This window comes from Crocodylus siamensis, chromosome 1, assembly GCF_052110815.1.
Source record: "Crocodylus siamensis isolate JL-2025a chromosome 1, ASM5211081v1, whole genome shotgun sequence".
NCBI classification, from domain to species: domain Eukaryota; kingdom Metazoa; phylum Chordata; order Crocodylia; family Crocodylidae; genus Crocodylus; species Crocodylus siamensis.
In genome coordinates this window covers 78,202,804-78,222,370 of record NC_143395.1, presented here as the reverse complement: position 1 = coordinate 78,222,370, position 19,567 = coordinate 78,202,804, and the positions used below count along the sequence as shown (strand labels likewise).

General features: G+C 43.6%; 1 protein-coding gene across 1 annotated transcript in view; it reads right to left on the bottom strand.

Annotated features, from left to right (window-relative positions):
• LOC149872951 (uncharacterized) overlaps positions 1-19,567 on the bottom strand; it is a 550,350-nt gene that overhangs the window by 81,876 nt on the left and 448,907 nt on the right. The window contains exon 17 of the mRNA XM_090037132.1: positions 14,701-14,757. The gene's annotated coding sequence lies outside the window, so the exon portion shown is untranslated. The remainder of the gene's footprint in view (positions 1-14,700; positions 14,758-19,567) is intronic.

The window sequence follows — 19,567 nt, the reverse complement described above, 5'->3', positions numbered from 1 at the left end:
CTGTACACAGTCTGTTAGCCACTAACATATATTTCTGCCACATTATTTTTGTGTATGTGTCTGGTTTTCTATATATTGTACTCTGTGTCAGCAGTGTGCCTAAAAAATGTAACTTCCCAGCTAAAACTTTGCAGGTCTATTTCAACCTGCATCTTAAATTGACAAATATTAAATGTCAGTGAAGAGGTTGGTAATTTTTTAGTATTATCCACATGGTATAAAAATAAAATGGTTAATAAATCTTTCCACAACAACCTACTATATGGTGGATAAATTAAAAAAAATATAGGAGTCATTTCCAATAATCCATATCCCTATGCTTCTCAGATAAAAGCCAGGCCAGAGTGGGACCTTAGCAACTAATTGTTTCAGAGAAGTGTGAACATCCATTCATAGCATCTGACAAACTAGGCTGTTGTTTTCCCTACCATCTAACTGATGTCAGATTAACACAGCTAACCACCTTTATGCTACCCAGAGTTATATAGCTTCAGATCAATTATTGACATATTTTAAATCCTAATATTAAATTTCCATTATGTACATATAAGTCATCACGCCGAGTTACAGACATTAAGGTCTTTCTCATAATTTTTCTTGCGATAACTTGCATCCACAATGGGTTGCATTTATGTTAATTTAGTGTCGAGATGGCAACATGTTTTAGATTTCAGTAGGTTGTAAAAACACACTGGAAATGACTCTGCTGACTCAAGGAATCATTCTGTACCAGAGCATAGTTATAGAATGTTTTGCTTTGTTTGGTAAAAAGAAAGAGATGTGGTTGACCAGAACTAGTTTGGGTACTACTGAAAGCCCTGACTGTGGGCAATACAGATTGACTATAAAGTCATAAAGTCAACAAAGCTCAAGTCCTATTCTCAAAAGTCTTAGACACTCTAAAGACAATCCAAAATGTGACTTGGGAATGGTAATGCTGAGTGTTCCTATACTTAATTTGTAGTCACTCCATTCTGGGTGCCCAGGGTACCAACCTAGATTAGGTGTCTAAAAGCCCTATTCTTCAAATGTGAAGTCAGGTGCCTAGCATTGTGATTCACAGAACTCAACATTTCTAAGGCAAACAATAGAAAACATCGAGGAGGAGGATGCATCAAAAGTGCAGTTGCAACCTCTCCTCCCTTCTCCCCCTTAATACCTGCTGAATTCAAAGTTTCACACAAACTGCCCCTCAAGGACAACCACGTTTCTATTTAGGTGGAGCTGAGGGAGTCAATTGATTTGGGGGCTTATTATTATTTATTTGATTCCTGCTACTTTCTTTACTCCATAGATGTTAATGATCCTCAATCTTCCATTGATCAAGCTTTCTTCTACAATTACTCTGTATGTTAGTTACCCTTGCTAATGTTTCTCTGTTCACTCCCACCCTTCCAGTGTGTCCAATAAAGGTGTGCTGCTAGCTAGGGAACTGTATGGGTAGTTTTATCCCTAGTAGATTAGAGCCCATAATAGGGAGGGGAGGGGCAAGGATGAAGGCAGGCTGAGCTGTGCTGTAGGGCAGTAATCAGAGGTAGGGGAGAATTGCAAAGGTGAGGCAAAGAGGTAAATTACTGTAGTGACCCTGGGTTATTCATTGCTGCAGATGGTGGAGGCTTTGGGAGGCAGTGCAAGTGGGTAACATAAAGCAAGGGATGAGTGGATCCAGAGGTGTTGGTTTCCCTGGGTAGGGATACTGCCAGTAGCAGAAGTGAGCCCTCCCCCAGCCCCAATTATATCATGAGGGTAGAGGCCAGTGGAGACCAACTATGGGCATGCTGTGGGAAGGAAGGGGAAATATTACAGCTCTTTCCTCACTTGTCCTGTGGTTGGGGCAATGGAGGGGCAGGGGGAACTATTTGGGAGGCTAAAGGGATCCTAAGGACTATGAAGGGCTGCTTGGGGGGGTCATGGCCATCGAGGGTCTTTAGGGGGAGCAGAGTGGGGTGAAAAGGCATTGAGGTGTTATGGGGGTTGGGGTGTGTAGGGCAGATGAGATTTGGAGCTGAGGAGAGTGATGGGGAATGTGGGGGTGAAATGAGGTGTATGGGGGATTGGGAGCAAAAAAGATTGAGATTGAGGGTGAGCTCGAGGGATATGGGGGACTGTGGTGATGTTTTGGTGCTCAGGGAGCACGGGAGGGCTCAGTGTGGGGGATGTGGAAGTGGTTAGGAGGAAGGGAGTGTAATAAGGACAGGTTATGCAGTGGGTTCATGAGGCAGTGAGGGGGCAGTGTAGAACTTAGTGGGACATGAGGGGATGGTGAGGTGTTATGGAGCTTGGGGCATGATGAGGTGAGGCTGAGCATAAAGAATATGTGGGCTAACAGGGGACAGAGTAGAGCCAGAGGGCATCTGAGGTGGCAGAAGCATAAAGGGCAGTGAGGGGTACTTTGGAGGCCATGTTGAAATGTTTGGTAGACCCACATTTTGGGGTACAGGGAGAAGCAGTGTACATGGCCAAGCTGGGGTAAGAGTTGCATTCCCTTGGCACCAGGTACCTACACCAACCTGGAGCTGGCAGGTAGCCACTGTCCCAAACTCATATTTGTTTTTGCTTGGATCTGAAACTGGGTAATATATCCCTAGCCACCTAGTATAATGTAACTTCTATACTTTTTTAACTGGACAAAAATTTGCATTGTGTTACATGATGATATACCACATCTCCTGCACCCTCCCCCCTTCTCAAAATCCTACATCTGCCCATAGTGATGATTGTGTCATAAGGCCTAGAGAACTCAAGCAGGCAGAGGGCCAGGTTTCCAGATCCTCCTTGGCCTGGTGGATTTCACACCCACATCACCTAACTCACTGGAAAGTGCCCTAATCACTAGGACTAAGGGCATTCATTCTTCCTATTGTAGCTGGGCCACTGTACAGACAGAAATGCAGGAGTCATAGGGCCACAAAAAGAACAAGCAAGAGAAAACATAACTATAAATCACTGACAAAGGCATTATCTTGGGAGCGAGGAAATCTTTGGCTTTCTTTTGCTTTCTGTGCACTTTTTCCAATGACTTTTTACTGCAAAATGCATAAGTAGCCCTAGGAGCAGGAAACAGAACTCAGGAGTCCCTTTTCTTGAGTAAACATTCAATTTAAGATTAAAAGGGAAGTAGGATGTATTAGGTATGGTCAGAAATGCTCTGGTGCAAAGCCATCAAGTCAACCCATCTAGCTAGAAGCCTGGAAGTGGCTTTATCAAACTTGAAGCTCCTGGAGTCTTTTTGGATGAGATGGTATAGTGCTCACACACACACACACACTCACACTCACTCTCTCTCACACACACACACACACACTAGAGCTGACTCTTGGCTGGGTGACATTAGGAAAGGAAATAGATACCAGCAGCAAGAATGGGGGTAAGAGAAGCTAACAGCTGGTGCCAAGCTGAGATACAGATCTTGGCCTGTGGGTCCATTACCCGTAAAAGGTCAGGAACACCTGAAAGCTTTACAGACGGCAGTTCACACTGAAATCTTCCAGCCTCCATGCAGGTGAAAGAGTGAAAAGATTCTCAAGTAAGGTAGGCTGCAAAAGGTTTACCTCAGGTTATTGGCAATGTGGCAGGAGTGCTGTATCTCCAGACTGTTAAACGTCTGGTATGCAAGATAGGTAGCTTCCTTCACTATTAACTTAATAAAAGTTCAGTGTTCCACTTAAATCGTCCCTGCGTCTGACTTTCATTTATGAGCATGTTTTAAGTTAGCGACTCTGATGCTGAACTGGTGATCCCAGGTCTCCACCCCTTTCTGGTAAATTTACCTTGATGAATTTGTGCTCTTTCACCCACTCCTGGTAAAGCAAGACTAGGATTTCTTTCCTAACAATGCTGAGAATCAAGAGAAGAGAAACATGGACTTCAGGGAATAGGGAAAACTAGGGTTTGGGGAGAAATTGAGACATTTTTCTCCTCCAAATTCAATTTAAAATTCAGACCTTTAATTTTTTATTTAATAAATCCTGCAACTAGCATTCAAAAGAATCTCAATGTATTATATGTAGATTCCTATTTATAACATATCCCAAAATGTGTTCAGTAAAACTTAATTCAGCATAAGTCTTTGTTACTAAAGAAAAATGTTTTGTTTCTCAACTGATGTCTCTGCAAAGCTTAGTCATTATTACTGACAGCATTAAGTTCACAGGCTCAAAGGTTTAGAAAGGATGCTGTCCAGTTACAGTGGCTCCTTACTGGAATACTTTTGCCTGTATTTGTGAGCATATGTAATATATGTCCTCTATAAAGCAGTTGCAAATTATTTCAATTTAATTCTGTTCAAGTGTAGCTAAATAACATAGATTTCATAGACATTAGGACTGGAAGGGACCTCAGAAGATCATCAAGTCCAGCCCCCTGCCCCAGGGGGCAGGAAGTCAGCTGGGGTCACAGGATCCCAGCAAGATAAACATCCAATTGACTCTTAAAGGAGTACAGAGCAGGTGCTTGCACCACCTCTGGTGGCAGTCTGTTACAGGCGTCTGGGACTCAGACAATAAAGTTCTTCCTTATGTCCAACCTGAAACAGTCTTGCAGGAGTTTGTGACCATTTGACCTTGTCATCCCATGGGGCACTCTGGTGAACAGGCATTCCCCCAGATCCTGAAGTACACCCCTTAAATACTTATAGGTAGCCACCAGGTCCCCCTGGAGCCTGCACTTTTCCAGGCTGAGGAGTCCCATAGCTCCCAGCCTCTAATCATAAGGTCTGTTCTCCTGCCCTCTGATCATGCATGTGGCTCTCCTCTGAACTCTCTCAAGCTTCTCCACATCCTTTTTAAATTGTGGAGACCAGAATTGCATGGAGCTCCAGCTGCAGCCTCACCAAGGCTGAGTACAGCAGGAAGATGACATCCTGGGATTTGCTAGAGAAGCATCTATGGATACAAACCAGAGTTTTGCTTGCTTTGCTGGATACATCACACTGGTGGCTCATATTCATCTTGTGGTCAGTCATGACCCCCAAGTCCCTTTTGGGCATGGTGATAACAAGTGTAGGCCTGCACTCATGCTGTGGGTTTTTCTTCCCAAGGTGGAGTACCTTGCATTTTTGGGAGTTGAAGGCCGTAAGGTTTTCATCTGCCTATTTTCTGAGCCTGTCAAGGTCAGCCTGGATCACCATCCTGTCCTCGGGTGTGGGCGCTTTACCCCAAAGTTTGGTGTCATTGGCAAACTTGGCCAGTCCGCTTCTGACACTAATGTCCATATAATTAATGAAGATGTTGAAAAGAACAGGCCCAAGGACAGAGCCTTGGGGGACCCCACTGGTCACAGCACATCAAAATGATTGACTTCAGTCAACTACCACTCTCTAAGTCCGACCATAGAGCCAATTCCCCAGCCAGTGTACTGTGATGTAGCCGAGGCCGCAGTTGGCTAGTTTTTCTACGAGATGATCATGGGATACCAGATCGAAAGCTTTTTTAAAATCAAGATATTTGCTGTCAATCTCTTCTCCCTTGTCCCGGTGATATGTCACCTGGTCATAGGAGATGAGATTGGTCAGGCAAGACCTACCCGCAACAAACCCATGCTGGCTATCCCTCAGGATGTTGCCTTCAGCCAGTTTGTCCAGAATGGTCTCTTTGATAATTTTTTCCAAGATCTTCCCCAGGATAGAGGTCGTGCTGATGGGCCTATAGTTCCCCAGATTTATTTTCTTCCCTTTCTTGAAGACAGGCACCACATTGGCCTTCTTCCAATCTTTGGGCACTTCACCTGAGTGCCACAAGTTCTCAAAGATCCGTGCCAGTGGCAGAGCTATGATGCTTGCCAGCTCCTTAAGTACCCTGGGGTGTAAGCTGTCTGGGCCAGCTGACCTTAAGGTGTCCAGCCTCTCAAGGTGTTCCTTCACATGGTCAACATTGATGAAGAGTAACAGTTCTCCCTCACCCTGGCCGTCATGTACCATACTGAGCAGGGCTGTCCCTTGGGGCTGGTGAAAAAACGACGCAAAATACACTTTAAGCAGGTTGGCTTTTTCCTGGGTGTCAGTTGACCCATATGATTTAGCAGGGGTCCAATGTTACCCTAAGTTAAAGAATGCTAAGACATTACTGCTACATATTATATCACATTGTGTGCACCAAACTACAACATTTTTTTTCTTATTAAAGGAGACAAATTAACAAAATCCATTCACATTTGATATTAGTGAGTTTCAGTCAGTAACAGCCCAGACCTGAAAAATTATATAACATTCATATATGAAACTTGACTTAGGTAAATAATTCCATTAGCACTATTCAGGTAAGTATTTGAGGATGGGCACACAAGTTTTTGCAGTTGTTACATCTAGGGAAAATTATTTTAACTGAAATGCACTAAAAGTCCTACAGGGAGTTTATAGAGTATCACTTAATGAACTCTGGACAATTCTGACTTTTGCCTTAATTTCTACCAGTCTGCTTTCCCCTTTGCAGATTTTAGGGAAGCCATTATAATATGAATGTAATATGTGTAACAGCAGGGGCCAGTGTGCACAGCTGTGATGTGTGTTCATTTGGACTGCAATTCCCAGAAAACCCCAGGGGCTGGGGGACAAGGGAAAAAGAAAGAGGTAGCTTGAGGCTGGGGAAAAGAGAGCAGCATGCACATGGAACCTGGTCAGCCCTATGCAGATGAGTGCACAGTGGAGCTGGAGATCTCATTGGCTTGGTCAGCTGAGACTGTGGACTGAAGAAGCTGGACTCAGACTTAGCGGCAGCTGCAGGCTGCTGTTTGAGTGCTCCAGGGACTAAAGGCTCTGGAGGTGTGGAGGTGGAAATTAAGGTTCTGAGTATACATTACCACGATACTAATGTTTCTTTACCTGTTACCTGTTCCCTCCCTTTGGCCCATTGACTTGTGACCTTAGCCTCTATGATTTTCTAGATAAAGATGAAGATTCCTTCATGCTTCTTGTGCCAGTTTTTGGGGCTGCAGAATTGGTACAAATTGGTGGCAGTGGTGGTATTCTGAAGGGGGGCTATTCCACAAGTGAAGCAAATAGGGATTGGTAAGCACAGGGCAAACTGCTGCAGTGAGTGTATAGATTTTGTTTGTTGTATGGGCATTTGATCAAGGAAAATGAGTACCCCCAGTGGGAGGAGATAACACACACACCCCATCTAGTGTCTCAAGACCTATATTCAAACCAGTACCCTACAGTGGGGAACAACAAAAATGGGATGACTGGCATGAATAACTTGAAAAGGCTGATGAGGTAAGAGGGTGAAATGGGGCTACTAAGTTAAAATACCTGAGCCTGTTGCTCATAGTGAAAGCCAAGGCGGACTAGTGTGGGCTCAGGAGTGAAACTAAAAAGTATTACAAGTACCTGACAGGGGCCTTCAGGAGTGCTTTGAAACCAGGTGCAGGTCTTGACTGGGACCGTACAGCTTGCTTTAATCATAAGAAGACATCAGCAGAATTGGTGCAAGAATTTGAGATTGCCCTAAGATGATTAGCTGTAAAGGCCTTCCCATAAGTCAGCCCAGAAATACAGGATCTGCTCGCCTGTGACTAGTTCATCAGCAATGCCTTCAGTGGGGAGAAGTGGGTCCAGCTTTGATTGGGGGCCCCATTGCCTGGATGATACCATAAAGCTAGCCACAGATGTGGAGTCAATGAAAAAACTGTAGGCCCTAAATATCCAAGGCACCAAGGCAAGCATGCATGTGCATGCCAGATGAGTAGACATCAAGAACACACACTCCAACCCCAGGGTTGTCACCCTTCTGAACAGTGATGGAAACATTGAGAGAGAACCAAGGTGAACTGGACCAGCTGACGTAGAGTATAGAAACCCAGTTCAACAGCAGATGTGCAAGGGGAGATCCTCCTGGACCATAGCTGCTGGGGCATCATCAGGAGAATGCTGATGGATGCCAACACTGTAGTAGCTATGATCACTTCTAGAGGTAATACTCAGAGAGAAGATGGCATTCAGGGGGGCAAATTGAGGTGGGCACTAGCAAGGGGCCCATCCACTGCTAGCAGACACAGAGTCCCACAGAATGAGGTGGTGATAGTTGGTGTCACAGCACTGGGATGCTACCTGGAGGGAAAACTAGAAGTTCCTTGCCACTTCCTCCTAGATTCAGGTGCCCAGGTATCTACTGTACATAGTCAGGTCTGAAAGCAAGTTATAACAGAAACAGAAAGAAGCCTTTAACCCTGTAGGCTAGTGGTTAAGGCAGTTAATGGAGAAGCACTTCCAATTCTGGGAGAGTGGAGTACAACCATAAACTTTCAAGGCCTACAGCTTCCAATCAAGATGCCTTGTTATGTACCCTAAAATATTATCAGGTCACTATGAATTTTACAGATTGTTCAAGTTCCTTTCTGGAGAGGTGTTTCCCCTTGTATATCACAGATCACCAAGTAGGAGCATGTAAAGTGATAGTGAAAAAGAATTTAACAATACCACATATAAGTGAGATGATGATCACTGGCAAACTGAAGAGATGGTACCATGAAGATGAGGAGGGCTTAACTGAACCTAAGTTCACTGATGAATTTGGATTCATAGTGGGAACTGTCATGGGTAAGAACCACAGGGGTAAAATTCCAGTGGATCTTACTAACACATCAACAGAACCACAAGTTGCATTATCAGAGTACCATAACTGAGGTGTTTGAGATGGGTATGGCTGTCCTGCAAGAGGACCTGGATCAGGGAGATTGGCTGCTGTAAGAGTACTGAACTCAGACTAAAGCCAAAATCTTAGAAAGCCAGGTGATATCTTCCAGTGGAATGCAGGAAAATTGGAACATGAGCTCCAGTTAAGTCATCATGGCCTGCAGCCTGAGCAAGTGGGGGCAGTGCAAGAAGTCCTAATGGAGTATTCAGATGTACTCAGCCTTAGAGATCACAACCTAGGGCAAGTGCTTGTATAAGCTTAACAAAGCACCAGATTAATATTAGCAATGTCAAACAGGGGCCTTGAGGAGTACCCATCCATTTCCAGCAGGCGGTTGATCAGCAGCTGCAAGAGATGGAGGAAAGAGGCATCATCAAGCCTTCTGTCAGCCCATGGGCTGTCCCTGTGGTATTGCAGAAGAAAGGGAGAGGTGTATGGGTCTGTGTGGATCCTTATAGACTGAATAAGCTTGCTGATGACCTACCTCAAATTTATGCCATGCTAGACCTCCTGGCCAAAGCTTCATTGGTTCTTCACCCTTGATCTGGCTAGCGGGTACTGACAGATGGAAATGCACCCAGAGGACAAAGATAAAATAGCTTTCTGCACTAGGGAGGGACTTTTTGAGTTTAATGTGATGTCTTGCAGTTTATGTTATGCTCCTAGTACATTTCAGAGATTGATATCATGTGAGTGGATTTGCAAGGGACATCCTACTTGGTGAACCTAGATGATATTATTGTGACGGGCCATACCAGAGACCCAAGCTTATTCAAATAATGGTACCAGAGAAGGAAATACCAAAAATTCTGCAAACTCTGCATGATTCCAATACCAGGGGACATCTGGGCATGGAAAACATCCCTCATAAGGTCTAGTCTCAGTATTTCTGGTTCTGGAGAAAAACTGTTAATAACTAGTGTAGGTCATGCGAGGTCTGTGGTACCCAAAAAGGAATGCAGAGTAATCCTAGGGTCCCCATGTTCTCCACACAGGCTAGACAACTCCTGGAAAGGATAGCAACAGATATCTTGGGTCCCCTGCCCACTACACCAAGTGGAAACAAGTATGTTTTACTAATGGTTTACTTTTTCAAGTGGGCAGAAGCATACCCTCTCCCTGATCAGGAGGGTCAGCCTGTGACAAAGGTGTTTGTTGGGAGATGTGTGTCTTACCACAGTGTACCTTGATCCCTACACACTGACCAGGGAATACATTTTAAATTTAAACTATTTCATCGTGTATGTGACCTTTTAGAAATCAACAAAACAAGCATGACACCATATCATCCCCCAATCTGATGGATTAGTAGAACGATTGAACCACACTTGGCATGCTGTACCCCCTGATCAAAGACAATCAGACAGAGCAGGGTGAGATATTCCCTTATGTCATCATACCTTACTTGAGCAGCGTGCAGTAATTTATGGGATATATACCATATATAGTGTTGTTTGGATGGGAGATTTGCCTGCCTGTTGATGTTATCTCTGGAATAAATATATCAGAAGAATTAAAAATACACTTGAATATGTTACAAAGACGGCAAGATATCCAAGTTCATATTACACTGGAGTTTAGTACTCCCAGATGCAGTGTTTTCACGTGCATCCAGGACTGCAGCATGTTGAGCTGGGTTGCAGCATCCCTAGCTGGCATGCAGCTTGGGACTCAGCCTGCCATCCCAAGGCTGCTCTGACCCAGCCCAACATACTACAGAAGAGTTGGCTGGGACACGAGAGCTGGAAAGCATCCCCCACACTGAAGCGCCCTTATACCCCAGACAGCTCTGTCAGTGTTTACACATGCATTGCTACACATTAAATAATTCTGCCATAGGACAGAATTTGTAAATATAAGTACTATCCTATGGCAGAATTATTTACTGGCAGAATTATTTACTGTGCAGCAATGCATGTGTAGACTTTGACAAGGCTGTCTGGGGTACAAGGGTGCTTCACTGTGGGGAATACTTTCCAGCTAGCCCCTGCAGTTGAGCACCCTCGTGTGCCAGCCAGCTCCTCTATACCAGTGCTTCTCAAACTACCTGATGTGGCGGACCAGCAATTTTTTTTCCAGTGGGCCAGAGACCAGTGCCCAGTTCAGCCGGTGGCAGCAACTATGTGTAACAGCACTACACAAATGTGCGACCAGATGTTTCTTTCTCTTTCCTCACCTTGCACGATGTGACTTCACCTGTAGTGTTGGAATGTACGAACTGTGGTGCCATGACATATCAATGTTATGCTTCTGACAATATATTTCTTTCTTTCCTGGCAACTCGCTGCGGACCGGCGACTGGTGGCTCGTGGACCAGCACCGGTCCGCAGACCACCACTTTGAGAAGTACTGCTCCATAGGATAAAAGTACTATCGTATGGTGGAGTGTATTAGTTTACTGCAGCCTAGTAGGACCACACGTATAGATGTGAAGACTTCACAGCAGAGCTAATTAGGCAGCACTGCAGTAAACTTCTAGTGTGGATGCACACAAACATTTGTAGTACACTGTAATCAGATGAAACCATATATGTTCACAGGACAGAAACCCTGACCTGACAAAAGAGCTAGGGAGGCCTGTCCATCAGCAGCCAAGATGTTGGCAGAGGCTTCACAGCAGAACCCTCACCAATACAGCCCCCAGTAGGTCAAATAGGGTGCTGCCAGAGGATGCTTCTGAATTAAGAAATGTAGGGTGGGATCCAGGACCCAATGAAAATTAAGAAAGTGAGGACAAACAAGTACTCGGGGTAGGATGAAGGCTGGGTACAACTGGGGATACCCAAACCTTATGAGAGCCAGTGAGGGTCCACATCTTTGAATCATCAGGTGGACCACAACAAATGTGAAGACTTCCCAGGTGGTCCAGGAACTACATGGTAAATATAAGCAGCACTTTAGTTGGATGTGGAATTGCATCCAATTGAAAAGGTGGGTGATGTAATGTGAATGTCTTGGTTGTAACAGTAGAAGGAACCAGGGGGCAGTCTGCAGAGCTGTGATACCTGCTGCAACCCCCAGAAACCCCCAGGGGCTGGGAGGCAAGGGAAAAAAGGAAGAAGCTTGAAGCTGGAGGAAGGGAAAGAGAGAGCAGCACGCACGTGAAACCTGGTCAGCCCTATGCAAAGGAGTGCACAGTGGAGCTGGAGATCTCACTGGCTCCATTAGCTGGGCCTGTGGGCTGAAGGAGCTGGACTCAGACTTGGGGGCAGCTGCAGACTACTGTTTAAGTGCTCTAGGGACTAAGGACTTGTTTGGGGAAACCTGGAAGTGTGAGGGTGGAAATAAGGTGTTGAGTATATGTTACCACAGTGTTGATGTTTCTTTACCTTTTATCTGTTCCTTTCCTTTGGCCCATTGTCTTGTGACCCTGCCTTTATGATTTTCTGTATAAAAGTGGAAACTCCCCCATGCTTCTTGTGCCAGTTTCTGAAGCTGCATATTTTACTATGGAAGTTCATATCAAGTAAAAAAGACCTATCCCCAATAAAATCAATGTAAACCTCCCATTAGCGTCAATGCCTTAAGCACTGTGTTATTTTTACTACTATCTTTGTTCTGGAGTCAGAAGATATTTTTACCCTGAACATAAGGAATTTCTCATTTCATGAATACATAGCATCTAAAAAAACTGATTGTTGCACGCTAGCTAAGTGAAGAGGTAAGAGAATTATATTAAAACACAACGTTGAGGTCCTCCTTTGGCCAGAAAACACATCTTTATCATCACGTATATGCATTGAAGAATTAGCGTTAGTTTATATTCCCAAGGAAGTACCACTTTCAGCTGTTCTTCAGAAAGGAAATAAAGCCAATCCTGAAACAGCATTCTGTTCCTTTTTATTACTGTTACAATTAGTGGTCAAATTCTCAACATATATACCTTGATGTAATTCTATTGAGTTCAATGCTGAATTACACTAGCTAAGAAATAAGTTTAATTGACCTTCCTTTGTTATGCAAATGAAATCTATAAACAAGTACATAATTGACAACATAAATAAATTTTTAAATATTCGCCACTAAAAATCATGCCAGGGATTCAATTCACAACTTACAATTAATATCCTGTTTACCCATTCATGCTAAAATAAACACTAATTATAGCATGTTTGATTCGTAAATGCTCTGGTCTAGGTTTTTAAGAAATGCTTTCTGTAACCTGATTGGTTTTATCTTGCAAATCAATTGCACAACTGCTTGGCCTTATTGAGAAGGCATGGCTTTGCCACACATGGTGGTTAAACAGCATATGAATTAAACTCCATATAAGCAAATTTCTTTGTAAGTAATTTATATTGTATGGTAAACTTGTATCCAACTAGAAAAGCAAATTAAAACATTAATCACATCTGTAAAATTTAAGACCTTGTGCATACTGAAAAAATATTAGGGAAATACATTTTCCTGTATTGCTGAAATAAATATTCCACATATGGAAGTCAGTCTAATCCTTCTCATTATAGTGTGGATGAAGATGAACATTAAACCCATATAACATTTCTTTCAGAATTAGTCGATAGCTCATTTTAGTAGGTAGCACATATTTTCAAACCTGAAATGCCTACGTTCAATCAGATTTGCAGTCTCTTTCTCGTTGCTACTGAAGCTTTTCATCACTGTTAGGTAACCACTATGATTATACCATATCACATACTGATGAGAAGGCAAAACAGTTACAAGCTTTCTTTCCAGCATTAAACAGGTTGTAAGCCATGGTAAAATAACTTGCTCTGGAATTATCAAGCATTTCACTGCACGCTAGTGTTACTACCATAGGCACTCTGCCAACTCCTCTTTTCCAAAATCAAAGCTACCATCCCCTCTCTTAAGCACATTTTTTTATCCATCTGTTTCACAAAGCAGCCCACATGCTTTGGCTTACTGCACCATTTGAGTAGAATATGAGCTTACTTTATATTTAAAACTCCTGTGATTTTAGAGGGTGTTATTCTGTTAGTTAACAAATGATGACTCTGGGGCGGGGGGCAGTCTGCAAAAAAAATTTAAATTCACATCTAAGGAGCCTTAGCCCACCTAAAGGAGCAATCTGATTGGAGACAGCCCCCCACAGTTATGATTTCCAAATCTTACAGGTGGGCTCTCATCTCTTAAGGGGGCAGCTCAGCTCCCCTAATTTGCACCCTGCCTCTAGGACCACAGGTGTTCCATGGAGGGTGCAAAATGCAGCAGAATTGCTGTACTTCCACTATTTGAGGAAGGGACAGCAGGCAGGATTGACCATGCCCCCACTGAGATTAGCCACAGCCAATGGCGGCATTTGCAGGCAGTTGCACTCCCCACCCCCACCATTGATGCTGCCAGTGGCATCTGCAGGTAGTCGCTGATCACCACCCCCTCCACCCCCTGCTAACACCGCTGCGGCCACCTGTGGGTGGTCCCCACTCGCTGCTAACACGCCCCCACTGCCAACACTGGTGCTGCAACCTGTGGGCGGTGACCATGCCCCCCCAGCCTCAGGAGGCATGAGGCATTCATGCTTCTGGGTTCAGAGACATAGCGTACTGGGCCACGATCCAGACTCAAGAAATAAAAGGAAGATAGTATGCTTAGAAGGACATAATAAAGGACACTTCCAAGCGAAGTGGTGCTAGCTCCTACCCTGGGGGTCTTTAAGAGGAGGCTAGACAAACACCTTGCTGAGGTCGTTTGACCCCAGTACTTTTTCCTGCCATGGCAGGGGGTTGGACTTGATGATCTGCTCAGGTCCCTTCCAGCCCTCCCAACTATGAAACTATTTGCTTGATTCCCACAGCAAACAAAATACGCTCCTTAAATAGTATTTGGGGTCATTATCCAAGCTGGATATAGGAAATGAATATTCGCAACATTATTCATCAAGTATAAAAATATTCTTCATTAAATAAAATAAAATAAAACACCAAAAGTTTTTGATTAGCCTAATAAATAAAAATATAATTATAAGAAAAAAGTTAATATTTACATAATCTATATATAGAACTATAACACCATGTATTTACAGATACATACATACAGAATAGTATAAATTATTTTAGCCATTAGTTATAATAAAATGTAATATCCTTACCCTGAAATAGGCTGTTTAGGCACACAGAGATGTCCCTGGTAGGAATTTCAAAAGTACCTAAGGACATTAAAATTAATGAGAATTAGGAGGTATGCTTTCAAAAACCCCACTAGACCCCACTCTATATTTAAATACTTTAAAAAAACATCCTGTAAGACTAGGGATAGAGGCAGAGATTTCTTTTGTAAAGAAGGTGTTGGATACAGCGTACACAGTGTGAGACCCCCTGAACTGGTAGTAGTTTGGCTATAATAGGAAATGCTGTCATGCAGTGTGATTCTAGAGAGTGGGGGTATAGTACTGAGCTAACAGTTAAAGTGCCACCTGTTTGGGAGGTAGCATGCACAGAGCCATCTTAGGTAACTGCACAGTACTGCTGTGCATCAACCCAGGAGGCGCTGTGTAGAGTAAACTAAGCTCTGCACGTTACCTCCTGAACAGAAAGCAGCAGAGCTGCATTAGGGTAGCTGCATGCCTTAGATAATTAGGTTACCTTCAGTGCCATCCTAAAGCCACTAGATTGCTTCCCGCTCTTGAAATAATGTATACTGCTTTGTGCCATGGGTATTAGCTGACTTCTCTCCCCCTGCCCATACCTACTATTGCCAAGACTCTAATTCCACAGAGTTAAACTATATCTTCTAGGAAGAGTGGTAGATTGGCTTGTGCTGAGCTTGTACTGCTGCTTAGTGGCTACAATGCCAACATACTCTTAGTAACAAGCCTAACTCTCTGTTGAATAGGCCCACTGGTTTCCAAGAGGGTTACTTATATGAGTCAAGTTATAAATGTGCTGGTGTGCTGGATCGCTGTCAAAAGGCCTTGTTATATCTTATACCGTGAGCAGTATAAATGTTGATGCTAGTTTGCTTTAGTGCTAGTTGGAGTTTGCAGCAATCGCACATTCAGGCCAGCAGCTGGAGGACTGAAAGGTAAGAATCATTTACTCCTGGCTGCCCAGGCTGTCTTTAGGAAGCAAGCAGGGAAGGGTTAATCTGCCTGCCTGGCTGGTGCCCCTGCTACTAATGCTCTTCTCCAGACTGAGCCTGCCCAGAGAGCAGAAGCACAAGCAGTGGTGATCAAGCAGGTAGGTTAACACTTCCTTGCCTGCTCCCTCAGGACACAGTGCAGGTAACCACAAGTAAGGGATTGAGTGGACAGTGACCAGAGATTTGGGGTGCTGAGGAAGGTGGGGGGAAGATAATGGGTCCAATGTAAGCCAGTGGAGGAGGTGGTCAGTTTGAGGGTTTACACTAAGGTCTAGCCTAGAGTGGCTACAACTTAATGCAACAGGAGCTGGGTCACAAGGATCAGAAAGAATCCTGCCTTGAAGTGCTGTATCTTTGAGCTGCTTAATGAAGGCTTAAAACTAGTTTCAGGTATTAATGTGCAGACAATCCAGGTGTTTAGAGTTCCAGGAGCTGCCCAAAATTACCATGCAGCAAGGCCATAAGTATGTTAATTCTTTCTTTGCTTGCATTATATGGTGCAGTACAATGAATACTTCTTTTATAAGGTTAAGTAAATTTAAATAAAGTATGAAATAAATGTCTTTCCTATGTTTCCTACCCTGCACCCCTAATATATATTCAGGCTGTTTTGTCTTTTTTTTTAAGAAGTTTAACCATTGCATATGTGGGTAGATGGCAGGCTCATGCTTTTTGTTATATAATTAATTAATCAATCAATCAGTCTTATTCAGTGGGTTATCATCCTTCTGTTCTAAGAATTTTCATAGTGAGTTTTTTCATATCTATTCATTAATTATGTTAGATTATATAAATTGATAGTAAATCACTGTGGTAGATTAAAACTATCAAAGGCCCCAATTCAGAATGGTTCATAGTCAGGTGCTTATCTGTAGGCATGTAATGAATCACATTGATTATAAAGGCAGCCATAAGTAAAGCTAAGAGAAAATTCCTTTTTGGGGAAAAATACCAAACTTGTGGTTCCTATTCTCTGAAGCTATTCCTGAATGAATTATGCCTGGGCAAAACAAATTTTCTGTATATTGTTGGTGGTAGCCTTGAATATAAAAGCTCAGTGGTTACACTGGTTACCTCCTCTATGAAAAAACCATATGGCATCCCATTCTTTCCTAAGTAGTTTTGAACCCAGATTTCCAGAAGGTACTCATAAGTTTTATTGGATATGTTGCAGTGGTCTCCTTTCATTGTTTCCTGACACACTGCTACATTATAAATAATCAGACACTTACTGGAGCAGAGACAAATCCAGGGGAGTATCCTAGAGAGTGATTCTATTTCTGACTATTTAAGCATTTTATACAAGTTAGACTAGCTCCCACAGGGAGATGTGAGGGAGCTTTGCTTCACACTTCCTTATACCAGGGCCGTCTAACCGACACCTTGTAGGCTGCATTCAGCTTGCGCAGCTCATGGGCTCCTGCCCAGCCCCCTCATCACACTCCTGCTACTGTCATGGTGAATGCTGTCTCTGGGGCAGGGAATAATGGCTGGAGGGGGTATTGCTGCCCAGACGTGAGGGGCTTGTGCTTCCCACGTGATAGCCCCACCAGTAGTTCATGCAGTGGTGTCTGGAATAGGATGGGTGTATGCTGCTTGTGGTGTGGGGAGCTTTTCCAGGTAGTGGCAGCAGTGATTGGCTTGTGTAGGAGGGGTGTTGCACATAGTTGGCGGGCAGGGGGGAGGGCCTGAGAGCCCATAGTCCATGTGCCCCCATGGTATGGCATCCACATGGTGTGTGGCCTGGGATCTTGGCATTTGCCCCCTCCCCCTGACCCTCTGAAGTTAGAGAGCTCTACCCTACAGCTAGGAAGCTGGGGCACTCACTTGAGAACAGCCAAACACTGTCTTTTTTTTTTCCCCCCCGACTTTATCTCTTCACTTCCTTTGCTTTTCTTACAAAGGTCCAAGACAAAATATGTTGGCTCAGATCCTCTTGAACACTCTTAAATAACTAAAGGTGTGATTCTAGGCCATGTGTAGACGAAACAAGACGACACTTTAGACGACACTTTAAAGCGGGCTAAGTGCTTTTGCACTGCTTTAATGGTGTCAGTGTTTGCACACTTCAGCAGTGTATTACGCATTAATTCCAGCCTCACCTAAATTTAATGTACCTTAATGCACATTAGAGTAGACACATGCCTAAATTGCCTTAATGTGCTGTAAACACAGGTGCATTAAGTTTAGGTGTATGTAAATATATGTGTAGATATGCCCAGTAAGTCTTAAACTCTGGATTACGTTTAAGGCTTAAATGATGACATGTTACAAAAGTAGGCATTGCAATGTTTTTTGTTTTGTTTTGTTTTGTTTTGTTTTTCAGAGACCTGAGTAAGCTAGAAAGGCATCATGACTAAGTGTCTAATCCATTTAAGCACCTAACACATGGACCAGGATTGGAAGTCTCTAAATGTGATCCTATTTCATCTTGCTTCATTCTCTGGAAAACAGTTACTGCATCTATTTTTGTAACATGCATTCATCATAGCCTTAAATGCCTAAGTCACAAACTGAGAAAAAGAAAGGACCCCACTGAGTTTTTCCCATAGCTAGGGGTCTAATCAATTCTCATTTTGCAGATTTAATGGAAACTGGATAATCCTGGATTGTCCATGAAAATCAACTTTAAAAAAATGAATAAAAATAAAATGCTGGCTCCCCAGCAGGAGCCAGTGGTCCTTGTTGCTGCAGCTTGCCTGGGGTGGGGGCAAGGTGCTGGCTGGCAGGGCTGCACGAAGGGTAGCGGACAAGATGACAGCCACCCCCTCATTCCTCCTCCCCCACAAGGTCCTTTCTGTCAATCAGTGCTGAGGGGTGGGGCTGGTGGAGAGCATCCTGGAAATACCCACAGAATTTGCTCTTTATGCTGTGACCAACCCATGTAAATTGTGTAGTTTCACCATGATTTAAGTAAGTCCCTACTGGTTAAACTACTGGCCCAGGAATCTGGAGACTCAGGTACCGGGTTTCCATTCAGCCTGAGGGGATGTGGATCCTCATTTCTCAAGAGAGTGCCCTAATAGTCAAATTAAACTATAGATTAGACAGCATTGAGAGTACTGAAAATGGTCTACTGGAAAGGAACGCAACATGCAGGATTTAGACTGATTCTGTAGTCTAGTGAAGAAGACACTCCTCTGGGTTTTGGGTGCTAATTGGGTTTTGACGTTTTTCATTAAATAAGTGTTGGATGAAATGCACAAGTAGCATTTTTAGAAACATTTATTTTTACTGTTGGGGCCAAAGGAGACAGGTTTAGCAATGGCAAGATTTTTCAGACTAATTTCAAAATCTTAGGTTTTGATCCATAGGTTTTAAACAGCTGTGGAGTTTTTGCATATGTTTTGGGCACCATGGAGGTTATTTGGTATCTGTGTATGGAAACTTGACAGGGTGCATACAGTTTTGCAGGATTGGAGACTTTAATAGTATGTGCTGAAAGAGTGGTGGAATCATCTTTTTCTCTTGCAAATTTCATTCATACAATGAAGACTGTCAGACAATTTTTAAAAACCACATATGCTTCAAGGATCTTATACTCATACCCCAACTCACAGAACTTTCTTCTAAACTTTTTTACTATGTAGTGCGATCCTGGAAGGGAGAGTGGTGCTGACGTACCCCACTTTCAGTAGAAGCAGAAGCCAGGGATTTTTAAGTCCCCAGATCAGAAGAGAATTCTTCCATCCTGTTCCCCTCTGATTCAGCAGTACCTCCTCTCTCCATCCACACATGCTGCCTACGACTGCCACTGTCTCTGGATGCCCCAGGGGTACAGGGGTTGGGGAGAGGCTCCAGAGCTGCTCCCGCCTGTTGCAGCTGCATTTCACAGGGAGCCAAGGTCACCTGTAGACAACAAAGTGGCAGACAGCTTC